Below are 19755 nucleotides of genomic sequence, written 5' to 3' on the forward strand. Positions count from 1 at the left end.
CAGATTAAATCACCCAGTTTCTTCAGCAACAAAAAAATGATACAATAAAGGTAGAGGAGGTAAAGAAAACTACTAAAGACTAAAGGGACATATCACCCAAATGTGATGGATGGATGTTAGGATCCTGGTTTGATTGTAAGAAGACATTTCTGAGATACCTGAGGCAATCCAAACATAGGTATTAGATGATACTAGGGAATTATTAATTTTTTAGATAATTGCATCGGAGTTAGCATTAAAAAACAGAGAGAGTGCTTATCTGTTAGAGATGTATACTGAAGCATTTATGGGTGAAATTAAGGAATGTCTGGGATTTGCTTTAAAATACTCCAAGAAAGATGAGGGTGGGAGAGGAACAGATGAGATACATACAGTTTGGCAAAATGTTAACAGCTGCTCAAGCTGAAGTTGGGTTATGGGCACACAGAACTTTCACTGTATTACTCTTCTTATGTATAAGTTCATTATAATAGTTTTAAAAAGTCAGATGCTAGGTTTTTCCAGAGTCTGGTATAAAAGATTTAAGAAAATGGCAGAAAAATCGAAAAAATTCAAGTTATTATTTTAATCTAGGAAAAAGATAAGTTTATTAAATTTTAGAAAAGAATTCTCAAGTCTTTACAAACTTCCATATAATGGTACTGGTATTTTTAGTTATCTACTGAAAGAGAATATAACAAAGTACTCTCTAGCAACAAGATTTCAAGTGACCAGTCTTAGTAGAGGTACAAATAAATGGCTAACTACATGTCAATTATTCATATTTACTTTTCAAAAACTAATGTGAAGTTTGTGGGATAAGCAATTTTCAGCTATGTGATTTAGACAGTTAAAACAAATACAAAAACCCAGTATATTCCTATGGAGCAAAGTAAGTAGATTTTGGCCCCATTCCCCAACTCTGATATTTGGCAATGTCTGAAGATAATTCTGGTTGTTACAACTGAGGGGATGAGCTTTACTGGCATCTAATGGAGAGAGATCAGGGCTATACTCAACATCTGACAATGCACAGGATGACCCCCACAAGTTATCCAGCTCAAACTGTCAACAGTCCTGAGGCTGAGAAACCCTATTTTACAGTATAAAGAATCACAGATTGAAAAAATTCTCCCCAAATATATACCCCAGCAGCGGCTTTTATTATTTACCTTTTACTTTGGGAGCATGATAGATTCCAAAACCAAAATGGAAAATTACTTTTCCATGACTTGCCATCTAAGAACCCAACAGGCTCTGTAATAGTGAAATGAGTTACCTTCGAAATAACTGCAGCAGAGTTAACACGTTAAAATTTCAACCAGTCACTAATACCATGCAAAACCAAAATAATCACAGCACTTGGGTACATTTGGAGACTATTTGTAAATGAACTTCTTATTCATCTAACTGAACTTCAATTTTCCAATAAAATAATTTCCTTATTAAAAAATTTCTGTTGGGGTCTCAACATAAGAAAAGAAAAAATATATCTGACTAATGAGGCCACATATGCAACTAGGAAACTTGGATATCTAGATAAACTCAGTTTCTTCCACAGATGTCATCTTACTAAGAAGCGGCTTCCTTTGGTTACTGGCACACCTCTGTCAATGCTACAGGCCCACAAGCACGCACCTGCATCAGGCTGGAAACACCAGCAGAATGCTACGATGCTCTTTCCAAACTAATCCTGATTCCCAGGAGAGCTCAGTTACCCTTTTAGAAAAGCAATCTCTAGTCTGCAACAACTACTGGCCAAATTCTGATGCTGGTTCCTCATCAACTATTTGTTTTGTCTTCTAGATGCGGATGACTGAGTGCTAACAGCATTCCGCCAGAAAAATTTAGCAAAAGGGAAACTTAAATGGCAATCGTCATTTACTTATCTACCATTAACCAAATATTTATAGAGCACCTACCATACTAACTAGAGTTATAGTAATTTTCTGCCATTAACTTCTAACTTCTCTCTGAGGATATTCAAGAAAAAGCTAACTTTGCTTTACCTATAAAAGGAAACTAAGTTCAAATGCTCAACGTCATGGATTTTTTTTTCATTGTTTTTAAATTAAAAATTAAAACAATACCAAAAGATATAAAATGCAATAAAAACTTTTTTTCCCCTGCCCCTGACCCTACCCCTACATCCTCTCCCAAAATGTAATAAACATTCTTTAGCTTGTGAATTCTTCCTCCTAAATTTGGAATCCATTTATGATTGAAAGTGGCTGGCAATGGAGATGGCTAAGATGACTCCAAGATTTTTGGTTTGAACAATTAGGAGGTGTTATTTATATTTATATTATTTTAAAATATAAAATAGCAACAGAGGAACAAGTCTGAAGAGAGAGGCAATGAGTTAGAGGCACCTATGAGACATTCAAATGTAAGTAACTTGGACCTAAGATATTTGGAGATCAGGAGAGTGGCCTAATCTGGATGTATAGATTTGAGTTTTTAGTGAATAGGTATGATGGCAAACCCATACGATGTCATACAGGTGTGAAAAACAGATGGAGTAAATGAGATCACCCTGAGATAACACATATGTGAGAAGACAAGAGGGTCCTAAGAGAGATCAATATTTTAGAAAAGAGTAAAGTCAAAGCTGGAAAATAGTAAGAGTAACAGTAAAAACTGTTAAGATTTGTTGAGTTGAATACATATTAAGCATAAGTTAAGCATCTTTTATTTACCATGCCTAATTTACTCCTAACAACAAACTTCTAAAGAGGTGTTATTACTACCACTCCCATTTTAGAAGGAACCTGGGATATATAGAGGTTAAATAACTTGTCCAAGGTCACCCAGCAGAATGGAAGCTAGCTGGGGTGAGTCCAAAGCCTACATGATTAACCATAACACAAGACTGCTCGAGCAAAAAGGAGATCTAAAAGGAACAACTAAGGCTTCTCTCACAAAAGTTTTCTTATACAGGTATGGTGAGGCCCACAGATCAAGAGACAACTGCCACTGGAAAGACAGTTTATATTCACATATCTCGAGACAGGAGCAGGCTGCGCCACAGGGGAAGAGAGGGGACATGGGCGGCACCAGGGTCAGCCGGAAGGGAGAGGAGGGGATTATGGGAGGGAGCCTTCACTGTGGTTTGTGTGGGAAGGAAGGCAGCAAAGCAAGCAGGCTTCAGACTGGCGAAATGGATGATTTCAGCAGGCTCTAGAGCACAGAGTCTGTCCTGAGTAGGGTCTGATAGTGACCCCAGGGTGACTAGGCAGACAGACAGTAGCCAGGTGAGCAGTTTCTTCGTAACCTGGAAGGAGCAGCAATCCCTGCAGGGTCAGCAAGCCTCCAAGTTGTTAAATGCATCAGAATACAGAAAGTAAAACAATGGCTAATAAACTTATATGTCAGATTTTATATTCTGTAAGGTTTAAAATGCAGGCCCTGCACGGTACTATTTTTAACTCAATTATATATTTCCCCCTTTTCTTCAGGCTGTCCTCACCTCAAGTTATTCCCTTTCACTGCTAGCTTTAAGTTTCACAGAACTACAGTCTCTCAAATTGGATTTTTTTCCCCTGTGAATATATTTTGAAAATGGCAGCTCCTCCAGATCTTCATAGAACTACTGCTCTTATGATCTACCGGCTCTTTGATTTTCCTTTTCACTCATTCCACTGCTGCAGTTTCCCAGAGGCTACAGGGCCCACAGGCAGTGGATATCTCAAAACGGTCCTTGACCTGCTCCCTCTGCCCATTTTGCAGGTTACAACAGCATTTACTTCCGGTTTGGAAATGTCAGTGGAAGCTGCTAATTCTGTTTGGTGCAACCAGATGCACTTATTTCTCACAAGAAGATGATCAGTGTAGGCTCTCATCTGTTTGTTGATTCCCTCCCTACTAATTCCTCCCCAAACAAAGCAGCACCAAACATTTACCGAGTAACCACACTGCCAGGCATTGTTCTAAGCATTTTTATACAATAATTCTCATCTTTACAATAACCTTTTATGGCAGAGCTCATTTAAGGGAAGAGGAAACTAAGGCACAGAGAGACCAAGTAACTTGGTTGGCCACGGTCACAGAGACTGTAAATGCTAAGTCAGGATATGAATCGAGGCAGCCTGACACAGTCAAAGCTGTTATTTACTCCACTACATCGCAAATAAGAAGTTCATTAACTTTGTTTTATATAGTATTTTGTACAGTTTGTGTATTTTTTTAACCAGAAGCTGAACTTGTGACTTTTAAATTACTTAACAGATTAAGTTAGAAAACTCAAAACAGATCAGCATAAGTCTCCCAGTAATATCTACATTTATTACCCATCATTTCTCTTTCAGATGAGCCATAATTCCCATGAATTTGCCTCAGATTACACAAGCCTAGAAGCTGGCTACAAAGAATATTGTTTGAGCCAGACTTCAAAGTAGTTTGCAAGAGTAGAGTATTATTACAATGAAAATATATTTATGTGTTATTTGTGTGGGAAAAGGTGCCCAAAAAGAGAGGCTGAATTCTTAATTTAGCAAATGAATGGAATGATCCTGAGCACCTTTCTATATATAAATTAATGATCTACTTGACTGTTACACACTTCTTTTATTTAAAGCATCATACCATATCAAAGCAAAATGCTAACTACTATCGAATGTTAGATGCTATATGATCTCTGCAAGTTTTTATTAAACACAAAAAGCAATAGGAAAATAGTTAACTATCAACAGAAAGCAGTAGGAAGCATTGGCACAAAACCCTGAAACTGTGTGAGGTAGAAGTAACTGTTAATGAAGACTTTACGCCTGTACAAATCTATTCTCAGAAGCCTTCGATTTCCATCCCCTTGTTAACAGAATTTATCAAATTGCTTACAGGTAACTTTTCTTTAAAAGTCTAAGAAAAGTACTATAATTTATTTAAGTTACATATTTTTAAACGTTCCTACCATACCAACAGAACCTCTAAAAGATCTTTTATTCAAAACAAAATCTTTAAGGAGAAAGATATCTGTAATTAGAGGAATTTGATGGAGAATATTTGCCTTGAAACAGTTTATTAACCATTATAAATGTTTTAAAAAATCTTTTATCTTTGAATGTAGTTTAAAGTTGTAGGTCTAAATGTGATTATCACATATAGAACAGCATTGTTTTTGAAGAATGTGATTGAAAAGGATAAACTGTTGTCAATTGCTTTGCTTTTCTTTTTTTTTCAGTTAACTGAAGAACTCCACAAAATAAGCTGACGAGGAAGACTGTCATTACCAAATTACACAAGGTAGCTATTTTCTCTATTTTTAATGAAGAAACTTTTGGTATATCAACAGCTAAAACAGTGACAATTAATAAACCCTACAAAGGAAAATACATTTTCCCATTACTATTAACTATATTGCTAATATATGGAATTTCTATAGACCTTTCAATTATCTCTAATTAATACACAATCATAAAGCATAATTTAAAAATAACTATTTATTGCCCCTACCTTCAACCTTGAATACAGGAAAAGTATATTGCAAAATTAAAGATATTATAAAATAACAGGAAATACTTTTTGGAGTATATACATTTCAGCATAACTTCTAAATTGCTATTCCAAAAGTCCCAAATTCACTGTTAATTGTTCCTCATTATCAACAAAGCAAAAATCTAATCATAGAATTAAAAAAGATTAAGCTAAAAAGGTTCATAAATGGGTTTAATTAGGGTCCAACTAATTAAACTACTCACAGACAGCATAGTTCTAAATCCTCCAATTGAGCCAGAGGAAAAATTTACTGCCTCTTGACCATATTCTTTTGATCCGTACACTTCTTTCTTTGATGGTTCCCACTTGTTTCTCCAGAACTACAATACAAAATGGCCACTGAACTGGAGGGCGTGTCCTCATCATTACTAAGCATTTTGCTATCAGAAGCAGCTCTTTAAAAAAATCTGAACATAATTTCTTTAGTGCCATTCAATATTACTCTGTAACTGCAGAAGCAGTAATAAGGACGGTGGTGTTTAAAAAATGCCATTAGAGATTATTATTTAATATTTATGTTAGTTTTTTTTTTTTTTTTAAACCAGCAGCAAATAAGACATCTATTCATAAATTCTCCTGGTTGCAGGCTTCTGTTTTCCAGCAGAAATTCATCCTATCCAGTTAATTTTTCATGAAATGTTATAAACAACAAAAAGCTTAGAGAGATTAACTTTACATTTTTTTCTGTATAATAGTACAAATTACTTAAGTACAACAGTATCTAATCCAAAACAAAACATATCCATCAAAAGAAAGATGAAGAGATGCAAAGGGAGAGCACTCACACGGCTTACAGGCTTAACTGATTAAAAGCAAAGAGCAACAGTGACTTGGTCTTAACTAAGGAAAGAGAAGACAGTAATCCTGATTGACCCCCTGTAGTTCTGATGCTACCCTTAATGTTACTCAATATCTTGTTCATCAACTGGCCTATACTGGGCACTTACTGAATATAGAGCAGAAGCTACGTGAGAAAGGAAAACTATCATTTTCAACTGCTTTTGAAAAAAAAATTGGAGCCATGTTGAATACATTGGCAAAATGCTGGGTGTGAGAAGAGCATACAACAAACATCAAAGTGAGGTTTGGGAAGCCCTATTAGATCCCGTCTAACCTTATTTTCTTTTTTCCTTATCCTAAATGAGAATAGTAAATGTGGAGGCAGAATTTGTGATTCTGTTAAGAGATAGTGGGGACGTCTTTCTCTCAAATCATTCATTCATTCATTCATTCATTATACTCTATCATCAGGGAGATTTTGTAAGGAAAAGTAAAATGAAAAGAACATGGCAAAATATATACTAAAATAGAAAATCTACTTTAATAAAGGTGTTATAGAGATATGAGGTTAATGATTGTGGATTTATCAGCAAAAATCCCCAAACAGAATATAGTTGGCCAGATTCTGTCAGCAAAATAAATTACAATGTGGGTTAAAAATTAAATCGTCAAATATTTCAAATAAAGACAAACGGGCATTTTGATCTTCTGCAGTGGGAATAACAGTAATAAGCATGTAAGCAATATTCTAAAAAGCCAGAGGCAATGAAGTCAGTACCCTAATACTATACCCCTGTGGAGTACACTGAGCTTTGGCCTTTTCTCCTAAATTCTTAAGCATGATTTGATTCTGGGAACTCAGAAAACACCTGGAGTGGAATCAGGAAAATGAAAATTGAGCCAGGGTTATTGATATAAAAATAGACTGGAAATGAGCAGAATCTCTTCCTGTATTTTCTAATGAACGGAAGCCTTTAGGGGCTTACTCTCATTAACTCAACCAACCTACCAGATTCAAGAAAAATTTAATACTCAAGGATGATCTGGTATAACTCCTCTATAACAGATGGCAAATAAGCATTAGAGAAATTAAGTGATTCATTTAAGATATCATTGCTAATTCATGTTAATCTCTTGACTGTTAGATTAGTCCCCTTTCCACAATGTTTTCAAAGTATGAAAGTCGTTAATATAACTACATAAGCTACCAAGGTAACCAGTAAAAGTAACTTAAGAATTGTATATTGGACAAAGGAACTTGCATTTTAATAAATGCAATAAATAGAGATCTACTTACTATCTTTTGCACTGTCAATATATTTTTTAAAATGTTAAAATCTATATTGGAGCTCTGAGGATATGTGACGAAGCCAAAACAGTAGAAACAATATGACACAGACAGAAAAAAAGCGAAGACTTGTCCCTCAAGAAAAAATTTTACAGTTCATGTTAAATAAATTTATTCTTGTATATGTGGTAATAAACTAGCTCTGGTCTTAATGGTCAGTCTTATATGTCAATACGGTTCTGATTTAATAACTCCATTAATCAATATCCTTTCTACTATAGATAAGTGATAAAAACATGAATTTTGTCATGTTTCTGATCTCAGCTACTAGTCAGAAGTAAATTATATAATACAATTGTAAAGCTTTGTGTACTACAGGTAACTGAAAATGCATTTTAAGGAATAATAATACGATACCATAATACCTAAAATTTTGTATGTGTAATTTTTTCAGAGAGCGAGCTCCATTATCAAAACAGCAAATACTATCAACATACATAGACAGAAAAAATTTCCTTCCATTAGTCAAATCAATAAAGCACATAGGAAAGAACCTACAAATGTTACTTATAAAAAATGCCTTACTGTTCTTTAGAGATGTATAATAACCTTTAAAATATAACAAAATGAGAATCTCTCTCAAGCAAGAGAGGGTTTTTTGTACCTTTCTTGTAGATACGGGAGATTGTGTAAGCGCCATCTCACATTCATTTGACTGCCTTAGTGCTGGGGGTCAGAGAAAGCTAACCCTGAACATGTTGCCAACAAAGGGTTGACATTTAATTATTTACTGATGAAGGAGGGAGAGAAGTCAAGACAAGACGGGCTTTCCCAGTTCTGAGCATTTAGGTTCCCCAGTCATGAACAAAGGAAAAAAGAATGAATTTCAACAAATACCAAAAGGAGTTCAACGACAAAAAAAGGTTATCACAGAGAGTTTACAGAATAAAAAGGTCCCTTGAGGATAATGCTATCCCTCTAAGAAAGTTACAAAAAAAAAAAGGCTTAGCTGCACTACAAATAAGGCAAAGAGGTAAAAATATCCGTCCTTCAAATAAATTTTTATTTTCAGATACTCTTCCCTCTAGGAGTAGAAGGATTCAAGATAGGATAAACAACTCAAAATTTCTGCAATTAATCTATAATTTAAAAAATCCAACAGCTACGAATGAGCAATCAGAACTAGTCACCTAAGGTAACTAGAGAATTCTTACTCTCAAAACATCTTAAGAGATTCCAATAACAGACCAAAATGACAATATTGGTATCTCAGTATTTATTTTGCTTAGTATCCATGTTAGATATGGAGTCCATCATTTTCTAAACTTTGTCCCATTGCTGCTCAGTCAGAGATCCCAGTGTGAGGTGATGTCTTTCCCACTTCAGCCTCCAGGGGGTAGTCGGGTTCCAAGATAAAGGAACTAACTTTCAAGATATTCATATATATGGAATCTAGCCCCGATGAAAGGAAAACAGTCAGATTCTAGGGTAAGGACCAGGAACTGGGTCTGGAAACCTCACTCTTCCTTCCATTTCTTAATTCATCCTCTACATCATTGTTCAGTCCAGGAGGGCTCAAAGGTGGCTTCTGGAGGGAGAATACAAAAGACCAAAACTACAAGAAAACAGTGCAATTGACTAATAACCAAGGAAACTGGTATTAAACCAAGTCATTTTGAAAATGTTTGAAATAGAGAAAAGATGCGATTAGAATACTTTCCAAATATGTGCTTGATTTAAAATTCAAAATTTTAATTTTAATGGGGCACATGACTCCCTTGAGTTAGTATTAAGACATAAATAAGCCTGATTTTTGATTCTGAAAATCATTATAAATAATAGTATTACATCAGAAATACTAAAAAAACCCATTAAACTTTCTTAGAAGAGAGGTTAGGTCCTATGATGGATGTGGTAGGCTGTTTTTTCCAACTTCTAAATTACATTCCTGCCTAGTGCAACTCTTGTATTAAAGAGAAGAAAGAGCTGAATGTAATATTTTCCAAATTATCTTGCAGCTAGGGTTCTAGATGCACATCAGTTCAGTTCAATCACTCAGTCGTGTCCGACTCTTTGTAACCCCATGGACTGCAGCACCCCAGGCCTTCCTGTCCATCACCAATTCCCGGAATCCACCCAAACTCATGCCCATTGAGTTAGTGATGTCATCCAACCATCCCATACTTTATCATCCCCTTCTCCTCATGCCTTCAATCTTTCCCAGCATCAGGGTCTTTTCAAATGAGTCAACTCTTTACATCAGGTGGCCAAAGTATTGGAGTTTCAGCTCCAACATCAGTCCTTCCAATGAATATTCAGGACTGATCTCCTTTAGGATGGACTGGTTGGATCTCCTTGCAGTCCAAGGGACTCTCAAGAGTCTTCTCCAACACCACAGTTTAAAACCATCAATTCTTCAGCACTCAGCTTTCTTTATAGTCCAACTCTTACAACTATACATGACTACTGGAAAAAACATAGCCTTGACTAGACAGAACTTTGTTGGCAAAGTAATGTCTCTGCTTTCTAATATGCTGTCTAGGTTGGTCATAACTTTTCTTCCAAGGAGTAACCGTCTTTTAATTTCATGGTTGCAGTCACCATCTGCAGTGATTTTGGAGCCCAAAAAGATAAAGCCTGACACTGTTTCCCCATCTATTTACCTTGAAGTGATGGGACCGGATACCATGATCTTTGTTTTAAATGTTGAGCTTTAAGCCAACTTTTTCACTCTCCTCTTTCACTTTCATCAAAAGGCTCTTTAGTTCTTCTTTGCTTTCTGCCATAAGGGTGGTATCATTTGCATATCTGAGGTTATTGATATTTCTTCCAGCAATCTTGATTCCAGCTTGTGCTTGAATCCAGCCCTGTGTTTCTATTGATGTACTCTGCATAGAAGTTAAATAAGCAGGGTGACAATATACAGCCTTGACGTACTTCTTTCCCGATTTGGAACCAGTCTGTTGTTCCATGTCCAGTTCTAACTGTTGCTTCCTGATCTGCATACAGATTTCTCAGGAGGCAGGTCAGGTGGTCTGGTATTCCCATCTCTTTCAGAATTTTCCAGTTTGTTGTGATCCACACAGTCAAAGGCTTTGGTGTAGTCAATAAAGCAGAAGTAGATGTTTTTCTGGAACTCTCTTGCTTTTTTGATGTTCCAGCGGATGTTGGCAATTTGATCTCTGGTTCCTCTGCCTTTTCTACAACCAGCTTGAACATCTGGAAGTTCACGGTTCACGTATTGCTGAAGCCTGGCTTGGAGAATTTTGAGCATTACTCTCCTAGTATGTAAGATGAGTGCAACTGTGCGGTAGTTTGAGCATTCTTTGGCATTGCACTTCTTTGGGATTGGAATGAAAACTGACCTTTTCCAGTCCTGTGGCCACTGCTGTTTTCCAAATTTGCTGGCATATTGAGTGCAGCACTTTCACACCATCATCTTTTAGGATTTGAAATAGCTGAACTGAAATTCCATCACCTCCACTAGTTTTGTTTGTAGTGATGCTTCCTAAGGCCCACTTGACTTCACATTTCAGGATGTCTGGCTCTAGGTGAGTGATCACACCATCATAATTAGCTGGGTTATGAAGATCCTTTTTGTATAGTTCTTTTGTGTATTCTTGCCACCTCTTCTTAATATCTTCTGCTTCTGGTAGGTCCATACAATTTCTGTCCTTTATTGAGCCCATATTTGCATGAAATGTTCCCTTGGTATCTCTAATTTTCTTGAAGAGATCTCTAGTCTTTCCCATTCTATTGTTTTCCTCTATTTCTTTGCACTGATCACTGAGGAAGGGTTTCTTATCTCTCCTTGCTATTCTTTGGAACTCTGCATTCAAATGGGTACATCTTTCCTTTTCTCCTTTGCCTTTCACTTCTCTTCTTTTCACAGCTATTTGTAAGACCTCTTCAGACAACCATTTTGCTTTTTTGCATTTCTTTTTCTTCCTCCCTGTCTCCTGTACAGTGTCAGGAACCTCTGACCATAGTTCATCAGGCATTGTATCAGATCTAGTCCCTTAAATCTATTTCTCACTTCTACTGTATAATAGTTAGGGATTTGATTTAGGTCATACCTGTACGGTCTAGTGGTTTTCCCCACTTTCTTCATATTAAGTCTGAATTTGGCAATAAGGAGTTCACGATCTGAGCCACAGTCAGCTCCAGGTCTTGTTTTTGCTGACTGTATAGAGCTTCTCCATCTTGCTCAAGGCTATGTTTTTCCTTAAGCTCTGTACTAATAATTATATAACAACAATGTATCTTGCTCAAGGACATGTTTCTCCTTAACAAGAATCTTCTGACTAATCTTGTTATATTAAGACAGGTTGTGGGAGTGGGTCTGGTAAAAGTATATAAGGCCTTGATAAGACTAGTGAGGGGGCGCTCTCCACCCCCTTCTGATGTCTATGTCAGAAGCTTTCTCTGTCGTTTCTCATTGTAGCAAAACTTCTGCCACACAAAAGCTCTGAGTGATCAAGCCTGATCCCTGATCCCAAAGCCAAGTCTTCTTTGGAGATCACGAATCTGACATTGTTCACCATAAGCTATTAGTGGGAACCAGCCCAGCTATTAGGATCTAATTATAGGTGACACCTTTTCAACTAGGCCTCTTATTGCAGGTAATGCCATGAAGCTGAATGAGGAGAAAAGATCCAAAACAGAACCAGTAAATACTCTATAGATTTCAGATGTAAGAGTTAGGCCCAAATGAGCTCTCTAAATGTGGTTACTTATGTATAAAACTGTCTAGAAGCTAACAAACTGAAAATCTACCATATTTCAGGGAACTAAACTGCCATTCTAAAGGAGTTCAGCCCTGGGTGTTCTTTGGAAGGACTGATGCTAAAGCTGAAACTCCAGTACTTTGGCCACCTGATGCGAAGAGCTGACTCACTGGAAAAGACTCTGATGTTGGGAGGGATTGGGGGCAGGAGAATGGGACAACAGAGGATGAGATGGCTGGATGGCATCACTGACTCGATGGACGTGAGCTTGAGTGAACTCTGGGAGTTGGTGATGGACAGGGAGGCCTGGCGTGCTGCAGTTCATGGGGTCGCAAAGAGTCGGACACGACTGAGCAACTGAACTGAACTGAACTGATACTGCTAGGGAAACCAAAATCCTGCAAAACCTCATATTTATTCAACCTCTACAGCAACTCTTAAACCCATATTAGGAATAAGGCTGTGAAAGGTATGCAGCCTCCAAGTAAAGCATACTTTAATACCCATTTCCTATGAGGCTAAGGAGTGCTAAGAGGTAAGGAATAAGTTCTCAGAAGGCAAAACCAAAGGCTGTGGATGACAGTGGATAAGAGTTAATCCTAGAGAACGGAACAAGGGCTACAAAGTAGGTTAACCAAGAAAGTCTTCTTGCAGGATGATTTTACAAGAAGCGGATGGCACACTCAAAAGGGATAACTGAAAAGGGTAATGAAATGACCATTATTTACATAGCCTTAAGAAGGGCTGGCTCAGAGGGTAAAGCATCTGCCTGCAATGCAGGAGACCTGGGTTCGATCCCTGGGTCAGGAAGATCCCCTGGAGAAGGAAATGGCAACCCACTCCAGTCCTCTTGCCTTGAAAATCCCATGGACAGAGAAGCCTGGTAGACTACAGTCCATGGGATCGCAAAAAGTCGGACATGACTGAGCGACTTCACTTTCACTTTTCAAGAAGGGCTGAGGCAGCCAAGAGGGGATAGTAAAGCATCCCGGGAGTGGCAACAGCGGTAAGTTATTAACTTCCTTGGGCCTAAAGGTCAAAGGAAAGCAGCAGGGTCACACTGAAGCCCTGTAAGAGATGAAGTTAAAGAAGTCCCCCAAAAGACTTGTGGCTTTAAGTACAGGAACACAATCACTACCAAATGGCAGCCCTGCTAGAAGGGAACTAGAGATACAGTATTTCTCCAGTGTTCTGTCTTCTATCCTCTTGCTATATCTGAATGTTTGTGTTCTCCCAAAATTCAAATGTTGAAACCTATCTCCAATGTAGCAGTATTTGGAGGTGAGGGCTTTGAGAGGTGCTTAAGTCATGTGGTTAGAGTGCTCAAGAATAGAATTAGTGCCCTTATAAAAGAGATCCCAGAGAGTTCCCTCACCCTTTCTGCTGCCCACAGGGGAAAAGACAGTCATTTATGAACCAAGGAAGTAGGTTCTCATTAGAACTCAACCACACTGGTACCCTAATCTTGGATTTCCCAGCCTCTAGAACTATGAGAAGTGAATTTTTGTTGTTTATAAGCTACCCAATCTGAGTGTTACAGCAGCCTGAATTAACTAGATTGGCTGAGCCTAAATGGAATTAGCTATATAGAATTCTCACCAGCTGAATGGAGAAAAGTCATCACTACCACCATCAATCCTTTACCCATACACCTAGGTGTTAAGTCGGGGTTTAAGAACAAATCACAAAGGAAATTACAAAATCATGAAACAAACTATATTTCAAAACTCATGAAATACAGCCAGTACAGCACCCAGGGACATTTATAACCTTACAAATTATTTTTTAGTACTCAAGTCTTTAACTCAAGAAACACACAATACCAGTAATTCTGAAAACCAACATGAATTTTTTTTCAGGAAAAATTTAATAGTAGCTAAAGTTTGAAAGTGAAAGTCACTCAGTCGCGTCTGACTCTTTGTGACCCCATGGACTACACAGTCCATGGAATTCTCCAGACCAAAATACTGGAGTGGGTAGCCTTTCCCTTCTCCAGAGGATGTTCACAACACCAGGGATTGAACCCAGGTCTCCTGCATTGCAGGAGGATTCTTTACCAGCTGAGCCACAAGGGAAGCCCAGGAATACTGGAGTGGGTAACCCATCCCTTCTCCAGAGGATCTTCCCGACCCAGGAATCGAACTGGGGTCTCCTGCATTGCAGGCTGATTCTTTACCAACTGAGCTATCAGGGAAGCTAACGTTTACAGAATGCTTATAATGTGCCAGGTACTCATCTAAGTACTTCACTTACATTGAGTCATTTAATGACTCATAACTGCTCTATAAGATTGATACTGTTGCTGCTGCTGCTGCTAAGTCGCTTCGGTCGTGTCCGACTCTGTGCGACCCCATAGACAGTGGCCCACCAGGCTCCCCCATCCCTGGGATTCTCCAGGCAAGAACACTGGAGTGGGTTGCCATTTCCTTCAATGTATGAAAGTGAAAAGTGAAAGTGAAGTCGCTCAGTCGTGTCCGACTCTTAGCAACCCCATGTACTGCAGCCTACTAGGCTCCTCCATCCATGGGATTTTCCAGGCAAGAGTACTGGAGTGGGGTGCCATTGCCTTCTCCCATTGATACTGTTACTTCTACTTAATATCGAGAAAACAGACACAAAGAGGAGTAAACTGCTCAAAGTCACACTAATTAATATATCTTGGAGATAAGATTTCCTAGGTCGTCCAACTCAAGATTCTATTCCTTTGACAACTGTATTACACTCCTTTTCAGAATAAAAAAAGACTATCAAAGTATCCCCTGAAACAGAAAACTGGATCTGAGCATTAACCATAAAAGAAAAGGAACCACTAGACTACATCTGTTCTGTGCACCCTCAGCAAAGGTCTAGACAGTTTAAGGGTCAATTTAGCTATGGCCTCGAGGAACAGATCCTTCCTGAAAGGTAGCAAAATAGGCTACCCCAAAATTATGTCACTGGGGCATACTGGTTATCTTGAGCTGTACGCACTTGAAAAACAGCAAATGAGAAATGCTTTCTCTGAACTCTCCCCTTAGTTCAGATCTAAAGACACATCTTTCAAAAGAAACTCAATTGTCATATATCCCCTACTTGGGAGTTTCATCAACCAGGAAGACTGACTCATCACAGGAAAGGAGGATACACCCAGACAAACTTTGTCATATCTCCCATCTGCTCTTCTAAGGACCCATTTATCTTTGAAAAGTAAATATTTACTCTCCCCTAAGAGGTATACATGGGGCTTCCCAGGTGGCACAAGTGGTAAAGAACCCACCTGCCAATGCAGGAGACATAGAGACACGGGTTCGATCCTTGGGTTAGGAAGATCTCCTGGAAGAGGGCGTGGTACCCCACTCCAGTATTCTTGCCTGGAGAATCTCATGGATAGAGGAGCCTGGTGGGCTACAGTACTTGGGGTCGCAAAGAGTCAGACATGACTGAAGAGACTTAGCACGCTCGCACAAGAGGCCTACATCCTTTCCCTGGTCCCACATAGATGGTACATAAGCCTGAATCATCTAAGACATCTTGGAGTGTTACAACCTTCCCCTGACAAAGATTCTTTCCTTAACCCAACTTTAGTCAGGCTCCTGAAAATTCTTCTACACACTTCTTTGCAAAGTCTGGTTTTAACAAAACCCTGCTATGTCAGTTTAGCAAGGGTCTCTCATCCTCCACAACAGATCACCCTCAATCTTCCTCATGGGTTCCTCATCTTCTAACATCCCTCCAGGTGAAATCAAGCCCCACAGGGTTAACAGAAGCTGGTGACTAATAGAAATTCTTGAGCTTGTCTTAAAGAACAGATAAAGGAACAGCTTGTTAAAACCCTTCTGCTTACAGATTGCCTTCACTGGTGAGCTTGCTTTAGTTTTTTTCCCTCTCTTTAATTGCATGCACCCCAAGCTTCATAGAGCCTAGGTAATATACCACAAGATTCCTTAACCACCCCACAGGAAATACCTCTGATATATGGCTTGCTATAGTACTGGAGGCAGGGGCTTAAGCTCATTTTTAGGAACTTAAGAGTCAGCTTTTGTTCAGTCAGAGCTGGCTAAGACTGGTTGAGATCACAGGCTGTAAGACTGGACCCACGCAGGTGTTGGATGAATGTCCCTTTGACATCAGAGGGCCAGAACCTCCACCTCCAGAATCATGCTAAGTGCCTCCATCTTTCAACATGCACCCTTGGAAGAAGCATGTAACCTAGATAAGACTGCAAAGAACACTGACTACCTCACTTTTCCTGTACCTCCAATCACCTTTCCTTGCAACTAAGACCACCCTGCTTCTTTATTCCATAAATACCCAACCTTCGGGAGGGTGGATTTTCTGCTTGTTTTCCCTTGGCTGCTTTGTGAGTAAACTTTCTTCTACGGCAAACTTCAGTTTCTCAGCATTTGGCTTGCAGTAACAAAGGAACAGACCACCCTGGCTTGTATTCAGCAAGAATCCTGGTATATTGGTTTAGCCAAAACCCCTCTAAATCCAAGATTTCCTAGTAATTAAATTTCCACTTATTCCTGTATTTGCAATAGAATCCAGTTCTATACTGAGGTCTCTTCCCCCTATTGCAGTAGTCCTGAATAAAATATGTTTTTACTGCTTTAACTATCATCTAGTTCCATTTTTTTTTTTTTTTTTAAAACACTATCTCCCATGTATATATGTGGGTATGCATGTTGTTAGGAACAAGACAACACGCCCCAAATGGAGTCACTTATGCTAAGATCCACTTTCCAAACCAAGACTTACATTTTTGGCCTCTTCCAGAAATGTAACCAAAGAGGACCCTATGGGGCCTTCTTGGGACAGAGCTCTCCCAATATTCTCTGCTGTAGCTCCTGTCAGAAATAGCAAGTATATCCTGCATATTTCCTGAGTTTTTTAGATGCTAAAAAACTACCACCAAATGGAAGAAATTAACTACCTGATGATCATGAGCCTGTAGCCCCCAGACCTATTGGTACCTAAGAACTGATAATGTTAATGGCCCTCATTAACCATTAATGAGGGGTTATTACCTCAACATCAATCAATCAGAGAATTCTGAGTGACCAGATCACACACCTTGGGATGCTCCTCCCCCAGTCTGGCCTTTAAAGATGCTTTGTGAAACCCTTCCAGGAGTTAGGATTTTGGGGGCACGAGTCACCCGTTCTCCTTGCATGACCTTGCAATAAATCTTTCTCTGCTCCAGACTTCAGTGTTTTGGTGTTTGGACTAGTAAGTCCAAGTTGGGCACAGGAACTTGTTTGTTCAGTAACAGAAATACAATCTTAAGCCAGTCAGTCAGCATCAGTGAGGTAATCTGCCTGACAGACCCCTGCCACCCCCTAAAAGAATATGACCTTGATACAACCAATCTTCTCTTTACTAGCCTAACTTCCTTGACCCACATCCTCTGCCTACAAAAGTCTCTCTCTCTCTTTTTTTTTTTAACAGGTTCAGGAACTCCTTTCTGTCTGCTAGATGGGATGCTGCCCAATACATAAATTGGTGAACAAAGTCTGTAAGATCTTTTAAATTTACTCTAGATGAATTTCGTTTCATAACAATGTTAACATTTTTTTTTTTCTCTAGTTAATCTATCTGTTATTACAGGAATCTCAGCCAAGAACTCAAAGGGTAGAGGGAAAATTATTTGTCCTCCCCTATTGTCCCAGTTTGTAAATCTGTCCTAGAGCACAAAGTGATGGGAAGTTGCTTGACTCATTCAGAAGACAAGCAATAAAAATGCTCGTGGATTGGAAGTTTCAATACTGTAAAGATGTCAGTCCTCCCCAAATTAATCCAGAGATTCAAAGCAATTTCAATCAATCTTTGCAGTTTCCTTTTTCTAAAGTGAAAATGACAAGCTGACTCTAAAATTCATTCAGAAAGACAAAAGGCTAAGAATAGACAAAGCAATCTTGAAGGAAAATAAAACTGATGGGTATTATTCTATCAGATACTAAGAACTTTTATAAAAGTTACAGTAATTACAATAATACGGTATAGGCACAAGAATGATCAAATTAGTGGAAAAGGGAACATCCAAAAACAAAGCCACACATACAAGGTATCCTGATTTATGACAAGGGCAACATTGTAGTTCATCAAAGAAACAATGGTCTGTTCAGAAAATGCCAGGTTAAATAGACATCCATGTGGGAAAAAAATATGTTGACCTTTACTTGATACCACACAAAAATCAGTTCCATATGGATGGCAGATCTAGAAGCACAAGGTTAAAATAAAGCTCTGTGACCTTAGAGCAGGCAAATATTTCTTTAAAGGCACTAACCATAAAAGAAAAAGATTTACTTCGATTATAATAAAATTAAGAGCTTCTGTTCATTGAAAGACAGTATTAAGAGAGTTCCACAGACCTGAGACAGTTGAGGTACATATATCCACCAAAAGACTTACATTCAGTATATGTAGAGAAATCCTTCAAATTGGTATCAAGAGATAACCCAAAATAAAAATATGCAACAAATTTGAATTGGCTTCACAAAGTGAATATACAACTGGTCCTTAAATATAAAAAAACCCCTCTCCCTTTCCTTATCAGGGAAATGCAAATTAAAGCCAAGAGGAGATACCAGTATACACACTGCTGCTGCTGCTGCTGCTAAATTGCTTCAGTCGTGTCCGACTCTGTGCGACCCCAGAGACGGCCGCCCACCAGGCTCCCCCGGTCCCTGGGATTCTCCAGGCAAGAACACTGGAGTGGGTTGCCATTTCCTTCTCCAGTGCATGAAAGTGAAAAGTGAAAGTGAAGTCGCTCAGTCGTGTCGGACTCCTAGCGACCCCATGGACTGCAGCCTACCAGGCTCCTCCATCCATGGGATTTTCCAGGCGAGAGGACTGGAGTGGGGTGCCACTGCCTTCTCCAAGTATACACACTAGAATGGTAAAAAGACGGAAATTAACAAGTGTCAGTGAGGGGAGCAACTGGACCTCTCCTACACTGCTGGTTAAGAGTACAAATTGGTACCGCCACGTTGGAATAATGTTCGGCAATATCCACACAAGGTGAACGTGTATGTATTTCCTATGACTCAGTAATTCCTCTTCTAAGTATATACCCAACAGAAATATGTTCAGTAAGATATATATACTGAAATGTTCACATTAGCACTATTCATAACAGTTTCAAACTAGAAATCACCCAAAGACCATTAATAGTAGAGTAGATTAAAAACTGGTTATACATTCACATGCAATACTATGGAGAAATAAAATATCCTTACATGACCATATGGATGAATATAACAGACAAAATCAGAGAGCAAAGTCAGACAAAAAAGAGCATATACAAATGGAACTTGCAGTGTGTACACTATAAAAAACGTCAAAAGGGATCTAAATTAATGATTATAAGTCTGAAGAGTGGTTATTTTGGGGGTGGAGAGAAGTGGCTGGAAGAGAGTAAGAGGGAGCTTCTGGTGCGCTGGTGATGTTCAGTTTCTTAACACAGGTCCTGGCTACATGGGTGTATTCAACATGTGAAAATTGATC

General features: G+C 38.6%; 1 protein-coding gene and 1 long non-coding RNA gene across 8 annotated transcripts in view; one reads left to right on the forward strand and one right to left on the reverse strand.

The window, feature by feature from the left end:
- VEZT (vezatin, adherens junctions transmembrane protein) overlaps positions 1-19755 on the reverse strand; it is a 71254-nt gene that overhangs the window by 49015 nt on the left and 2484 nt on the right. The window lies entirely within an intron of this gene.
- Positions 16007-18942, forward strand: LOC129655191 (uncharacterized). The gene is made up of 3 exons (XR_008715821.1): positions 16007-16105; positions 17695-17761; positions 18806-18942. It is a non-coding gene; the product is annotated as an uncharacterized LOC129655191 (long non-coding RNA).

Source organism: Bubalus kerabau, chromosome 1 (genome assembly GCF_029407905.1).
Source record: "Bubalus kerabau isolate K-KA32 ecotype Philippines breed swamp buffalo chromosome 1, PCC_UOA_SB_1v2, whole genome shotgun sequence".
In the NCBI taxonomy this organism is placed as follows: domain Eukaryota; kingdom Metazoa; phylum Chordata; class Mammalia; order Artiodactyla; family Bovidae; genus Bubalus; species Bubalus kerabau.